Source organism: Mustela lutreola, chromosome X (assembly GCF_030435805.1).
Source record: "Mustela lutreola isolate mMusLut2 chromosome X, mMusLut2.pri, whole genome shotgun sequence".
Taxonomy (NCBI): domain Eukaryota; kingdom Metazoa; phylum Chordata; class Mammalia; order Carnivora; family Mustelidae; genus Mustela; species Mustela lutreola.
The window spans coordinates 11,857,783-11,873,334 of record NC_081308.1 but is presented as its reverse complement, the minus strand read 5'-3'; the positions used below and the strand labels follow the sequence as shown (position 1 = coordinate 11,873,334).

Here is a 15,552-nt window from a genome sequence, read left to right as displayed (position 1 = left end):
ATAAGTCAATCAGAGAAAGATAATTATCATATGATCTTGCTGATATGTGGAATTTAAGAAACAAAATACAGGATCATAGAGGAAGAGAGGAAAAAATTAGACAAAATCAGAGAGAGAGAAAAACCTTAAGTGACTTTTTTTTAAATTAAAGATTTTATTTATTTGGGGTGCCTGAGTGGCTCAGTGGATTAAGCCTCTGCCTTCAGCTTCAGGTCATGATCTCATGATCTCAGGACCCTGGGATCAAGCCCTGCATTGGGCTCCCTGTTCAGCGGGGAGCCTGCTTCCTCTTCTCTCTCTGCCTTTCTGCCTACTTGTGATCTCAATCTCTCTATCAAATAAATAAATAAAATCTTTAAAGAAAAAAAAATTTTATTTATTTATTTGAGAGAGAGAGTGAGAAAGAGAGAGCATGAGAGGGGAAATAGTCAGAGGGAGAAGCAGACTTCCTGTTAAGCAGGGAGCCCAATGAGGGACCCGATCCCAGAACTCCAGGATCATGATCTGAGCTGAAGGCATTTGCTTAACCAACTGAGCCACCCAGGCGCTCCCTGAAAGTGACTCTAAATCATAGGAAACATACTAAATGTTGCTAGAGGTTTGCTGGAGGGTTGCTCCTAATGATAGACATTAAGGAGGGCATATGATGTAATGAGCACTGGGTATTATATAAGACTGATGAATCACTAAAAAAATTTTTTACTAAGAGCTGGTTCATTGAAATGATAAACAAATTGACAATCAAGGTAGACTCACCAAGAAAAGAAGAGAGAGGGCTCAAGTAAATAAAATCGGAAATGAGAGGAGACATTACAACTGATACAACAGAAACACAAAGGATCATAAGAGACTACTATGAACAATTATATATCAACAAATTGGATAACAGAATAAATGGATAAATTCCTAGAAACATCCAATCTTCCAAGACTGATGAAGAAGTAGAAAAACTGAACAGATGGACTACTAGTAAAGAGAGTGACTTGTAAACAAATGCTACCTAAAAGACAAGTACAGGCTTCACTGATGAATTCTATCAAATATTCAAAGAAGAATTAAAATCTATCCTTCTTAAACTCTTCCAAAATGTTGAAGAGGAGGGAACACTTCCAACCTAATTTTCCAAAGGTAGCATTACCTTGATACCAAAACCAGACAAGGAAACCACAAGAAAAGAAAATTACAGGCCATTATTTTTGATGAACATAGATGCAAAAATTCTCAATAAAATTTAGCAAACCAAGTTTAAAAGTACATTAAGAAATTATACATCATGAACAAGTGGTATTTATTCCAGGGATACAAGGATGATTCAACGTCCACAAATCAACAACATGAAACACCACATTAACAAAATGAAGAATAAAAATCGCATGATAATCTCAATTGAAGTTGAAAAAGCATTTGACAAAATTCAGCATTTATTTATGATAAAAACTTGCAACAGGGCGCCTGGGTGGCTCAGCTAGTTAAGCAACTGCCTTTGGCTCAGGTCATGATCCTGGAGACCAGGGATCGAGTCCCGTGTTGGGCTCCCTGCTCTGCAGAGAGTCTGCTTCTCTCTCTGACCTTCTCCTTCTCATGCTCTATCTCCATCATTCTCTCTCTCAAATAAATAAATAAATAAAACCTTAAAAAAAAAACAACTTGCAACAAAGTGGGTAAAAGGAACATACCTCAACATAATAAAAACCATATTTGACAAGCCCACAGTTAACATCATACTTAATGGTGAAAAACTGAAAGCTTTTCCTCTAAGATCAGCAAGGATGCCCACTCTCAGCACTTTAATTCAACATGGTATTGGAGATCCTAGCAGAACTACTAGGCAAGCGAAAGAAATAAGAGGCATCAAAATTAGAAAGGAAGAAGTAGAACCATCACTGTGGATAGCACATTATATATAGAAAATCCTAAAGACTCTACCAACAAACTGATAAAACTAGTCAATAAATTTAGTAAAGTTGCAGGATACAATATCAGTATACAAAAATCTGTTGCATTTTTAAACACTAATAATGAACTATCTGAAAGAGAAATTTAAAAAGCAATTTGATACAAGTTATAATTGTATTAAAAAGAATAAAATACCTAGAAATAATTTTAACCAAGGAAGTGAAAGACCTATACACTGAAAACTATGACTGATGAAAGGAAATGAAGAAGATACAAACAAATAGAAAGAGAGTGCCACAGTCAGTTAAGCATCTGACTCTTGGTTTCAGCTCAGGTTATAATCTCAGGATCATTAGATCCAGCCTCGTGCCAGACTCCACGCTCAGTGTGGAGTCTGCTTGGGATTCTCTCTCTCTCTCTTCCTCTACCTCTTCCCCCATATACTCTCTCTGTCACTCTTTTAACCCACTGAGCCACCCAGGCGCCCCTCTCTGTCACTCTTTTAAATAAATAAATAAATATTTCACACAACAACAAATAAATAGAATATTCCATGCTTATGAATTGGAAGAAATAATATTGTTAAAGTGGCCATACTACCCAAAGCAATCCACAGATTCAAGGCAATCCCTACCAAAAGTCTAATGGTATTTTTTACAGAAATAGAATAACCCTAAAATTTGTAAAATCACACAAAAACCCCAAACAGCCAATGCAACCTTGAGAAAGAAAAACAAAGCTGAAGGCATCACATTTACTGATTTTAAATTATAATACAAAGCTATAATAATGAAAACAGTACGATGTTGACATAAAATAGACACATTAATCAATGGAACAAGATAGCCCAGAAATAAATATACACATATATGGCCAATTAATTTTTGACAAAGGAGCCAAGAATATACAATGGGGAAAGGACAGTCTCTTCAATAAGTGCTGTTGGGGAAACTGGACAGACACATGCAAAAGAATGAAACTGGATTACTGCCTCACACCATAGCCAAAAATTCAAAAAGGTTTAAAGACTTGAATTTAAGGGGCGCCTGGGTGGCTCAGTGGGTTGAAGCCTCTGCCTTTGGCTCAGGTCATGATCTCAGGGTCCTGGGATCGAGCCCCGCATCGGGCTCTCTGCTCAGCGGGGAGCCTGCTTCCCCCCTCTCTCTGCCTGCCTCTCTGCCTACTTGTGATTTCTGTCTGTCAAATAAATAAATAAAATCTTAAAAAAAAAAAAAAGACTTGAATTTAAGATCTGAAACCATAAAGTTTCTAGAAGAAAACATAGGAGGTAACCTCCTTGACATTGGTCTTGGCAATGACTTTTTTTTTTAATGTTTAACATAAAGGGACACATCAGGAATCCATTTTATTACATTTTAATCATATGTAATGCATAAAATGCCTGTTCATGTGTGTACGTACAGATTCTACAATATACGGAAAATGTACTTTAAAATTTCCCACCACACATTTCAAATCCAAACCTAACTTCAGAAGCAAAGGCAACAAAAGCAAAAATAAACAAGTGGGACTATATCAAACTAAAAAACTTCTGCACAGCAAAGGAAATCATCAACAAAATGAAAAGTCAACCTACTGAAAGGAAGAAAATATGTGCAAATCATAATCTGATAAGCAGATAATATCCAGAATATATGAAGAACTCATACAACTCAATTGCAAACAAACAAACAAACAAACAATCTGATTTAAAAATGGGTGGATGTTCTGAATAGACATTTTTCCAAAAAAGAGATACAAATGGCCAATAGGTACATGAAAAGATGCTCAACATCATTTATCATCAGGGAACTGCAAATCAAAACCAAAATGAGATATCACCTCTGCCTGTCAAAATGGCTATTATCAAAAAGACAAGAAATAACAAGTATTGGTGAGGATGTGGAGAAAAGAGAACCCTTGTGCACTGTTGGTGGGAAAGTAAGCCAGTGTAACCACTATGGAAAACAGTATAGAATTCCTCAAAAAAATTAGAAATAGATGAGATGCCTGGGTGGCTCAGTCAGTTAAGCATCTACCTTCAGCTCAGGTCATGATCCCAGGGTCCTGGAATTAAGTCATGCATTGGATTCCTTGCTCAGTGGGGAGCCTGTTTCTCCCTCTGGCTGACATTCCCCATACTTGTGTGCCGGCTCTCTCTCTCTGTCTCTCTGACAAATAAATATATTCAATCGGAAAATTAAAAAAAGAAAGAAATAGGACTACCATGTGATCCAGCAATTCCACTTCTGCGTGTTTATCCAAAGAAAATGAAAATACTAATTTTCAAAAAGATAAATGCACTCTCGTGTCATGGCAGCATACATAGTCGTTCAATGGTTAAACCCGGTAGATGGGCCATAGAACCATGTTCCATCCAGCCAGTCTTCATGTCCACTAAACCTGTGTTCCTTCTAGCCACATTTCACTTTCTATAACGTGACCTGCAAAACCTGTTCCTTCCAGCTCCTCAGCTGACAGATGCACGGAGTAAGCAGCAATCCTGTATTTCCTGATGTCTCCTCCCAAGGACCTTTCCTAGGCACCCGGGGTGCTCTGGCTGTCTAGGGCCAGACCTGACCTCACCCCAAGCTTAGATTAAAACTCCGGCCTTAACCTTGTGCTCTGCAATCACTCTGCTAGCCTTGCTCCCTCCATTTACAACTCTGAGTCCAGAAGGTTAAAAAAAAAATGAAGGGGTTATATATAACCAATTTTTTTTTTCCATCTAGAAACCCTAAGTCAGCCTTCGATTCCGAAAAATACTTAACATACACCAGCAGTCACTGCCCTCCCACTCTGCTTTAGCGGGCCTACCTTACCCTAGAAAATAGGACCTGCTAGCCTTATAAGGAAGTCCTTGGCTTCCTGCCAGTTGTGCTCTCTTCCTGGGCTGCCCCTTAAAACGCTCTATGAAACTTGCTTTTGCCTGAAATCCATGGGGAATGACGCATGTGAGGCACTGTACTCCCCAATCCATGCATTGTTTTCCCTCCAATAAAAAAACATCAAATTTGTTACTAAACTGTATTATTTTTGTCACTTGACAGCAACCACAGGCCTTCTTGATCTGATTAGTAGGAATATTTGGGGCAGAAAAACATAGGAAGCCATATTAGTAGTATTTACTATGGGCCCTTGTACAATAAACTCTCAATAAATCTTCATTGAATGTATATCCTTTTAACTCAGGTAGAGAGCTACACTTTTTCCTCCACAGTAGCAAGATTTGCTATATATAATTCTTCATATGCCAGCAATAATGATTTTAGGATCACACATCAGTTCTCTTTCCTTCCCACATTCCTCCATTCACTTTCTGCCTTAAAGATGGTGGCAACATTGACGATGTTGAGCTAGAAGGAACACAGAGAAAAGAACAATTTTCAACAAAACACTTAAATTGAGCTCACTCTGACCCCAAGAACTCTGCCTTATTTACATAAAATGTTTCAAATGTCATTCATTTCTTGCCTTGAAAAGTAAGAAGAAATGAGGCCGGGGCGCCTGGGCGGCTCATTCGGTTAGGTCACTGCCTTCAGCTTAGGTCATGATCCCGGAGTTCCGGGATTGAGTCCCACATGGGGCTCCCAGCTCTCCAGTCTGCTTCTTCCTCTGACCTTCTCCCCTCTCATGCTCTCTCTCACTCACTCTCTGTCTCAAATAAATAAGTAAAATCCTTAAAAAAAAAAATGAGACCAAATACAGACTGAGTTACTGAGTTACTTTTCATGTAATTAGCAAGAGCTGACTTCTACAAATGATTTGAGGTAACTTATGAAAACAAAGATGATGCTGGATAAACGAAATAGTTGAAGGAATCAAGAAAAGGGGAACTTAAAACAAAGAAGTAACGCAGCCAAGTAGACAAGCTGCTAGATTCCTGAACCTTCCCCTTGTGAGCACAGAAGACAATGTCCTTGTTAAAGGCAGGCCAGAGGGGCGCCTGGATAGGTCAGTGTGTTTTGCCTCGGACTTCAGCTCAGGTCATGATCTCAGGGCCCTGGGATGGAGCCCCGCATCAGGCTCTCTGCTCAGCACGAAGCCTGCTTCCCCTTCTCTCTCTGCCTGCCTTTCTGCCTACTTGTGATCTCTCTCTGTGTGTGTCAGATAGATAGATAAATAAAATAATTAATTAATTAATTAATTAAAAAAATAAATCTAAAGGCAGGCCAGAGGTTTGATTGTAAAGTTCTGAATGTCCATCAAAAGAGAAAATGGTAACCATTTTAAGGGTTTCCAGTTTTCATAACATAAAAGCTAGGGTTTTTCTTTGATTGATTTAGGGAAGTAAAATTTTCTCAATTTTTAGTACTAGGAGAAATCCTGATTTCTCATAAAGATGATGCTGTGAGCTAAGTGGGACCTAAGTGTCATAAGGAATTAACAGGGTTCCCCTTTGTGTAAATCACTGCTACAATCACAAAGCACAATGCATTAAACCATGTCCAGACTTTCCTGTTTAACTAAGTAAAGTACTCAGGTCTGGCCTAATTCAGGATAGCATTTAGATTATTGTTCCCCAGGATGGCAAGGTTTCAGCTTGCATTTCAGCTCTGATGCATTCATCGTAGCTGCCTGAGTAACCGTACTGGAAAGTTTTGAGGCTGAAGGAAGGAGAAAGGAAGGACAAAATTTTGTGACTGATTAACACTACAGGACAAGTGAGTGGCTGCAAGCAACAACCTATCCAGTACCTCTGATCTGCAGGAACAGAGTCTTTGCAGCCTTCCAGAAACAACACTTCTCATTAAAGAGCCGCTGCTAACAGGAGAGTACAAGGTCATTGATGCTGGCCAAGACTTAAGCGCCAAAGCTTTGATATATTAATTCATATGCTTTGTATATCAACTAGGAGGAGAGCAGTTAAAGGTTCTGTTATGAAAATGAGAGCTTCTAGCCAAGGTGGTACATGGCCTGATGCCCCCTCTGCCTCTTTATAAAGGCTGGCAAAGGAAGTACATATGGGCTGGGCTACAGACCTCTGGGTAAACTCCAACAGGCAGCCCAACAGGCAGCCCAACAGGCAAAGACCGAAAATCCTTCTCCGTGAATGGCTGCAAGAATTTAGCCTAGAAAAGCACGCATTATGTGCCAAGACCATGAAAAAATTTCCGTGTAATATCTAAGAAGCAGTGTAAATAATTAAACCTCTAGAAGAAAATATCAGGAGACTCAGTACAGTCTTGCTTTTACTACTAAGCCTCATGATTTACTGGTCTTTATTCATGGGAAGAAGGCATACAAGCTTATCATCAAAGCAACTGTTTTTTAAATTCTCACTTTAGGAATATAATGTTTGTCTAATTTTTTGTCTAATTTTTGTTTCTAAGCAGTAGTGATTCACTTTCACTGAAGTAAGATGATGTTAGCCTGTGAAAAATAAGTCAAAGTTCATCATGGCTATGGCTATAAAATTAACCTACAAAACCTGATGAGCCTTTTGAATATCATAGTTTCATAATATTTTCTTGTCCTAAAATAGGGCATAAAACATCAGGATGGAGACAACAATATTCCAAAGCCTTTTTTATGACAGATCCTGAAAACTGTTTTTTTTCCCCCCTTTTTTCTATCTAGGAATGAGAAAAAAAATGTTTTTGGCTTCAAAGAAATCAAGTTTATGATTAGGATTAGTTCAATTATATTCAACAAATATTCATGAGCCATTAGAAACACCAAAAAATGAAACAAAGTCAGTCCGGGCCCTCCAGGAAGTTTCAATTTTGTTGGACACAAAAGTAAATCATGTTGGGGGCGCCTGGGTGGCTCAGTGGGTTAAAGCCTCTGCCTTCAGCTCAGGTCATGGTCTCATGGTCTCAGGGTCCTGGGATCTAGCCCCGCATTGCATGGGCTCTCTGCTGAGCAGGGAGCCTGTTTCCCCTTTTCTCTCTGCCTGCCTCTCTGCCTACTTGTGATCTCTGACTGTCAAATGAATAGATAAAATCTTAAAAAAAAAAAAAAAAAAAAGTAAGTCATGTTGGCAACGTCTGCATATGCAAATGTGAAATAAATACTATGAGAATACAGGAAAAGGAAAGAATACAAAATTGGAAGATTAGACAAGTCAGTCATAAAACTCTACAAAAAAAGCAAAAAAAAAAGGGAAAGTTTTCTCAAAGGAGTAATTAAGAGAGACCTGGAACAATGGCTAAGATGTTTAAAGGTAAAAAACTCACAGCGTTGAAGTGAAAGAAACTAAGAAGACAAACACAGACAACAGAGGTGGGGGTGAGAAGGCCCCATGCAGGGGCCTACAGGTAGGAGGGGTCGGGAGGATGGGGGAGGGAGCATCAGTGTAGATGCATCTGAAAAGCCAAGTGGGGTTTAGATCTTAGAGGCCAAGGTGTTGGGATTCCCTGACATGGGCCCCAGGGTGCCGATGAAGATTTCAGTGTGGCGATGACTCCACTGTAAATGCCAAGAAAGAGGACGACAGAAGGCAGGCACAGCGTTCTGGGACCGAGAGCCATCCACGTCCCCGTCGGACTGGCAGCCACAGGGCCCCGAAAAACCAGGGCAGCACCCAGAAGGCTCTTGAGGCAGGAAGGAGAGGGGACAAGCATTCTAGAAGCGTGACTAAAGCAGGAGAAGGGGGAAGGGGACTTTGGAAACGATCTCACAGCGACGTGGACTTCATGCCGCTTTTCTCTGGACCGCAGTTACTGTGTGCACTTGGCAAGTGACGCCTGGGCTAAAGGATACGGGAGATTCCGTTCAGGTTTACTAATTCGACACTGTTCCATGGTGTTGCAAATGGGGAGCAGATGGGAGACAAGAAGCGAGGGGGTGGAGGCGGCTGCTGGCTAACCTGAGAAGGCCCTCGGAGAATGAACACAGCTGGGAGAAAAAAATAAATAAGTGAAACCTCACAAGTGTGGTCTCTGAAGACATCCCAAGAAGGAAAACTTTGCCAGGAAGGCCGCGGGGTGCTTACCCAGCCCCTCGGTGCTTATCCAGGGACCCTGGAACGAGGTTTGGCTTGGATTGTGGCTTCCAGGACCACAAGGAAGATGGGAGCCATTTCTGCTGCCTCGTGCCTCGCTGTCCTACAGGGCGCTCCACATTTTCGTGTCTCCAAGGTTGACATTCACTACACATACGACTAGGAGGTTTTCCTCAGGATATGACATATGACTTATTTATTTGTACTTGTGAACAATAAAAGTAATGATCCCAATTTATCAAGGTGTCAGTGCCAAGTATTCTCCAATAGACCCTAAATTGCTGTTTCTGATATTGGGAAACTAGGAAGGGATATGTGGCTCATTACCCAAAAGCATCTGCACAGTGAAAGTGGCACCATTAGGTTAAAACAGAGTTCCCCAGCCTTGGCACTCTTGACATCTAGGGCCAGATAACTCTTTGTTGTGGGGGGCTGTCCTGGGCACTGCAGGAGGATCAGCGACATCCCGCCTCCACCGACCCATCAGAGGGCCACTGAAGTCCCCATCCCTGTCCCACACAGTTTTAACAACCAGAAACGTCTCCAGAAGTTTCCAGATGTTCTCTGGGGGGCAAAATTGCCCTGATCAACAACCACTGAGTTAAAATAGAATAGGTTTATAGAATACAAACAAAAATCTTTTATCCCCCTACATATCTTAACCTGATGGTAGCTTAAAGAGGGTAGAATCACTTTTTAAAAAAAAAAAATTATTTATTTATCTGACACACAGGGAAAGAGAGAGAGAGAGAGAGAGAGAAAGAGAGAGAGAGAGATCGAGATCACAAGTAGGCAGGCAGAGAGAAGGGGAAGGGCTCCCCGCTGAGCAGAGATGCGGGGCTCGATCCCAGGACTCTGAGATCATGACCTGAGCCGAAGGCAGCGGTTTAACCCACTGAGCCACCCAGGCGCCCCTAGAATCACTTTATTACCTCTCAAAGTATTCTGAAAATATTGGAGTAATTATTATAAACCTCTTGAAATTGTATATTTTATAGATAAATTTCATTCCACTTAAACTACAAAGGATCATATTTGATTAAAAATCTACAACTTCAGGGCACCCGGCTGGCTCAGTCAAAAGAGCATGCAACTCTTTTTCTTTTTCTTTTTTTAAGATTTCATTTATTTATTTGGCAGAGAGAGATCACAAGTAGGCAGAGAGGCAGGCAGAGAGAGAGGAGGAAGCAGGTTCCCTGCTCCCCGCTGAGCAGAGAGCCCAAAGCGGGGCTCGATCCCAGGACCCCGGGATCATGACCTGAGCAGAGGCTTTAACCCACTGAGCCACCCAGGTGCCCCGAGAGCATGCCACTCTTGATCTCAGGTTTGTAAGTTCGAGCCTCATGTTGCGTGTAGAGATTACTTAAAAATAAAATCTTTTTAAAAAGTCTACAATATCTGTTGTAGAAAATTAGTGAGTGGTCCTAAATATAGTTGAGATGCTAGTTTTAACAGTTTTGGGACGCCTGGATGGCTCAGTCAGTTAAGCGGCTGCCTTCGGGTCCTGGGATCAAGTCCTGCATCGGGCTTCTTGCTCTGTGGTCTGGGGGGAGCCTGCTTCTCCCTCTGCCTCCTCTGCCTGCTGCTCCCCCTGCTTGTGCTCTCTCTCTCTCTCTCTCTGACAAATACATAAATAAAATCTTTTAAAAAAAGTGTAGGGTTGGGGCGCCTGGGTGGCTCAGTGGGTTAAAGCCTCTGCTTTCGGCTCAGGTCATGATCCCAGGGTCCTGGGATCGAGCCCCGCATCGGGCTCTCTGCTCAGCGGGGAGCCTGCTTCCTCCTCTCTCTGAATGCCTCTCTGCCTACTTGTAATCACTGTCTGTCAAATAAATAAATAAAATCTTAAAAAAAAAAAGTGTAGGGTTTTTATCTTATAAAAGTTTTCCATATTCAGTGGTTGAAGGTTTTATTTGATTTCTTTTAATGTGTCACAGCCAGATACATTTCCCCAAAACCAGTAAAATGTACAAGGGGCACTCAGTGGCTCAGTCAGTTGAGCTTCCAACTTTTGGTTTTGGCTTGGGCTATGATCTCATGGGTCATAGGATTGGGGCCCCTGATAGGCTCCATGCTCAGTGGGGAGTCGGCTTGAAGATTCTCTCCTTCTGCCCCTCCCCCTGTGCTTACATACTCTCCCTCCCTCAAATAAATAAATCTTTAAAAAATGTTCAGACTACATCATATTTTATTTTATTTTTATGTATTTCCTTTTTAAGTAGGTGCCATGCTCAGCATGGAGCACAGTGCAGGGCTTGAACTCATGACCCTGAGATCAAGACCTGAGCTGAGATCAAGAGTTGGATGCCTAACCAACTAAGCCACTCAGGCACCCCAGAGTAACATCATATTTAAATGGTTTCACAGTATACTGTAGTAGATTTAGAGGCTATAGATTTAGTAAATTTCTATTTGTGATAATGAAGTGAAATAATCAGGGCCAAAATTCAGAAGGGACATTGACCCCTACTACTTTTTGTTTGATTGCAAGTAAATGGAGTATACACATGCCCACATGCTTTTACAGCACTGTGAACTTCTGCATGAATTAAAAGAATCACATGTGTCTTCTTTCCATATGATCTCATATTTAATTTGCCCTCCAGGACAGTAAATCAATAGTTATGTATGAGAAACTGCTTTTCAATAGTGTTGTAGAGCATGAAAAAACACGGAGAAATCCATTTCTTTTTCCTGTCTCTGGAGATTTGGTGCCTTCTGTATTGCTCATTGCAACAATAATCTCAACTTTTTATCTTTGTTCTCTAAACTCTGAATGTTGGAAGTAAATAGTAACATATTCAGAATGATCGAAACTTCTTCGTCATCATTACCATTGTTACTAATAGGTTATTGGCTTTCTATATGTGGAACTGATGAAATGAGCATTGGATGAAGCAAATTACATAAGATGAGCCCTCTGGAAGTTCCCTTTTTAAAACCTGTACATACTAAATTTGTGCAAGATATTAAAAATTACAAGAAAGTAAAGACAGTATGTTGAAAGGCAAGAATCCTAGTATCCAGTTCAGTTTCCCATGATTTTATTGAGATCTCCATAAAGCTATTTAACAATTCATCTATTTTTAGTACTTTCTTTTTTTAAAAGATTTTATTTATTTGACAGAGAGAGAGCACACAAGCAGGGGGAGTGGCAGGCAGAGAGAGGGAGAGGGAGAAGCAGACTTCCCACTGAGCAGAGAGCCCGATGTGGGGCTCGATCCCAGGACCCTGGGATTATGACCTGAGCTGAAGACAGACACTTAATGACTGAGCCACCCGGGGCACCCCTATTTTGAGAACTTTCTATGTAATATGTAACTTGCAGTGTCTTTGGATTTGAAGTCAAGTTATTAACTTAATGGTGTCTCATATTTGTCACTTGAGCTTTTGTCTTTATATTCACCTGACAGGACCTATAAAAGTTGACATTTTTAATCAAGACATTTTGAATCATGACATTTTGAGCAGCACATCTGACAATTTTTGTTGTTATTGTCAAACAAATCCAAACATATGAGCACATTAGCCCATAGCTGTAAATTTGTTTTATCCTGATATAAAAATCTTATTATCTTAAGAAATTTCATATTTCATAGCTCTTTAATATTATGATAAATCTGCTCTAAAACGGTATGAAAGTCACCTGTAATGCCTTTATCATAAAAAAAGAAATTTACACTAACACCATGGTATTCATTTATGGTTCCTTTTAAAAGAATATTGTTGGATGCTTATTTGATGTTATGAATGAAATATCTTTGGATGTCAGTGGGTAAGTTGTACACACTTCCCCTTATAAATTCTAAAATTAAAAATGCATCAATGTACTTCAGATTAATAAGAATGCTACTGAAAATGGGATATACATATATATATGTTCAGTTAAATTTGAAAAGGGCGTAGAAATTTAGAAAACATTTTTTTCTAAGTAATTACTGGGGTATAGAAAAAATTAATTTTCATTTTGGAAATGAATAATAATGAGATCACTGTACCTCTACACTTATGTCACATGGCCAAAGAAGTGGTCAGAGGAAAACTCACAGCCACAGATGTTTTCATTATTAACTATGACTAAAAATAAATGAGCTTATTAGTCAACTCAAGAGTTATAAACAGAACAACAAAACAAGTGTAACAACAGAGGAGGGACTTAATAAATGTAAACACAATGGTCAAATCAGAAAACAGAAAGAATAGAAATAAAAATTAATCTAAGAACATGTTTGACAAAGCAGTAACAAAAATTAGCAAAACTTCTGGCCAGTCTAGTGGAAAATGAGAAAAAGTGTATTTGCTAGAAAATACATAAAACACAGCAACAGATGTAGGTATTTGATGGGAAATAGTCTATAAAGCTCATGATAGAGCACAGCGGTCCAAGATGGCAGAGGAGTAGGAGACCTGAGTTTCTGGAGCCAGGAATTCAGCTAGACAGCTACCAAATCCTTCTGAACGCCTGTGAACTCAACGAGCTATCTAAGAAAAGAAGAGCGGCAACCCTACAAATAGAAAAGCGACCACTTTCTGCAAGGTGGCAGGTGTGGAGAAGTGAATCTGAGGTGACATACGGCAAGATAAACTGCGGGCCGCGGGGAGTCCCCATCAGCCGGCTGCTGGAAAGCGATTTAGCAGCAGAACACAAAATCAGAACTTGAGAAGTCGGCTCCAGTGAGGGACATCCCTGCCTGAAAGGCGCTCAGCTGGCGAGGTGGGGAAGAGTCCTAGGTGGGACAGTGTGGTCCCCGGATCTCTGGGGTCGCAGGAAGACTGGGTATGCCCGAGTGAGGCAGAACTCCCAGGCAGCGGAACGGGGCAGGCGGCTGCAGGAGTGGGCTCTCAGCTTGGGGTGGTCATGAACTGCGAACCGTGGCTCCGTCAGGTTGACTGCACTCCAGGCTGGGGCCCAGCAAGCGGCAGAACCGGGGACGCCCCCCTCCATCCCCCAGGAGGAACAGCGTGAGTAGGTCACAGGCCGGATGAGCACGGAGTACAGACGGAGACCTGGGAGACAGGAGTGATGGGCTGCCTTTCTCTGAGGTCACGCTGAGGAGTGGGGGCCCCCAGCACTCAGCTCGGGGGCTGGAGACTGGGAGGCCGCCATTTTCATTCTCACTCTCTAAAGATGTGAAGAAAGCCCTCAGGGAACAAAAGCCACATTGGGCAAAACAGAGCAGGTGACTTAGCCTGGCCTCCACGCAAGGGCTGTATAATTACACCGGGAGCAAATACACTTGAGAATCAAAGCAAAAGGCCCCTCCCCTAGAAGATAAGCAAGAACATCCAGCCAAGATCAAGTTTACTAATCAGTGAGAACTGCAAAACTCCAGTGCTAGGGGAATGCAGCCTATAGAATTTATGGTTTTTTCCCCACAATTCTTTAGTCCTTCAATTTAAATTTTTCCTCTTTCCTTTTACAACCAATTTCTTCTTTTTTAATGAATACATTCTTTTTTTTAAAGATTTTATTTATTTACTTGACAGAGAGAAAGAGATCACAAGTAGACACAGAAATAAGTCAATCAGAGAAAGACAATTATCATATGATCTTGTTGATATGTGAAATTTAAGAAACAAAACAGAGAGAGGATCACAGGGGAAGAGAGGAACAGGTAAAACAAGATGAAATCAGAGAGGGAAACAAACCATAAGGTACTCTTAAGCATGGGAAACAAACTGAGGGTTGCTGAAGGGGAGATGAGTTGGGGGATGGGGTAACTGGGTGATGGACATTAAGGAGGGCATGTGATAGAATGAGCACTGGTATTATATAAGACTGATGAATTACTGACCTCTACCTCTGAAAGCAATGATACATACATTATATGTTAATTGAATTTAAATATAAATACATAAATGTAAATTTAAAAAAATAAAGATCACGAGAGTACTGGAAACTGAATGAAAGAAGTGGTTTTCTTAGAAACTGTAGGGAATTTAAATGGATTCAGAAAGAAGTATTAAATATGAAATAACTCAACCATGGAAGAAACAGAGTTTTCAGAGAACTTGCCCCAAATATGCATGGTCCTGATTATTTACCTATACCTTTTAATTTTATGCTTTTTGAATATTTCTATACACAAAAAATTTTGGAAATATTTTTGTGTATGATTTTCAAGATGATATAATGACAAAAAAAGAGAATCTTTAAGATTTAGCACCTGTAAAGGAGCCCACATGCTATTTTTCCTACGAAAATAGGTATAAACATCTGAGGAAAAAAATGTAGCAAAATCATTCCAGTAGCATGTTAAAAATAATCAAACTGAGTTTATCTAAGGATTGGATCAATGTAAAGAAATGTATTAGTATTAGTATAATGCACCAAATGGTAAAAACCCAATGATCATACTAACAAGTACTGAAAAGGCAATTGATAAAACTCAACATCAATTACTGATAAAAAGAATTTTTAAGTAAACTAGAGATCCATTATATTTAAAATGACTCACATGATCCAGCAGAAGAGCAGCATTTCCATCAGGGTTGAGGAGGAAGACAAGAGTCCATGTTATTTCCATCATCCCATCAGCGTGTTCAGATAGCGCCACTACATTGAGAACAACGTCGTCATCAGCTGGGTATTACTGCTAAAAAGTAGAAGAAAGGGTTTACAGTAGATACACATAATATGAAATATAGTAGGATTCCTTTCCAGGAAAATACAAGGGTATAATCACATATCAAATTGAACAGGGATACTAATC

The 15,552-nt window shown here is 40.3% G+C and overlaps 1 protein-coding gene across 1 annotated transcript in view; it reads right to left on the bottom strand.

The window, feature by feature from the left end:
• The window catches only part of CA5B (carbonic anhydrase 5B), a 100,829-nt gene that overhangs the window by 63,638 nt on the left and 21,639 nt on the right, over nt 1-15,552 (bottom strand). The window contains exon 2 of the mRNA XM_059158751.1: nt 15,298-15,435. The gene's annotated coding sequence lies outside the window, so the exon portion shown is untranslated. The remainder of the gene's footprint in view (nt 1-15,297; nt 15,436-15,552) is intronic.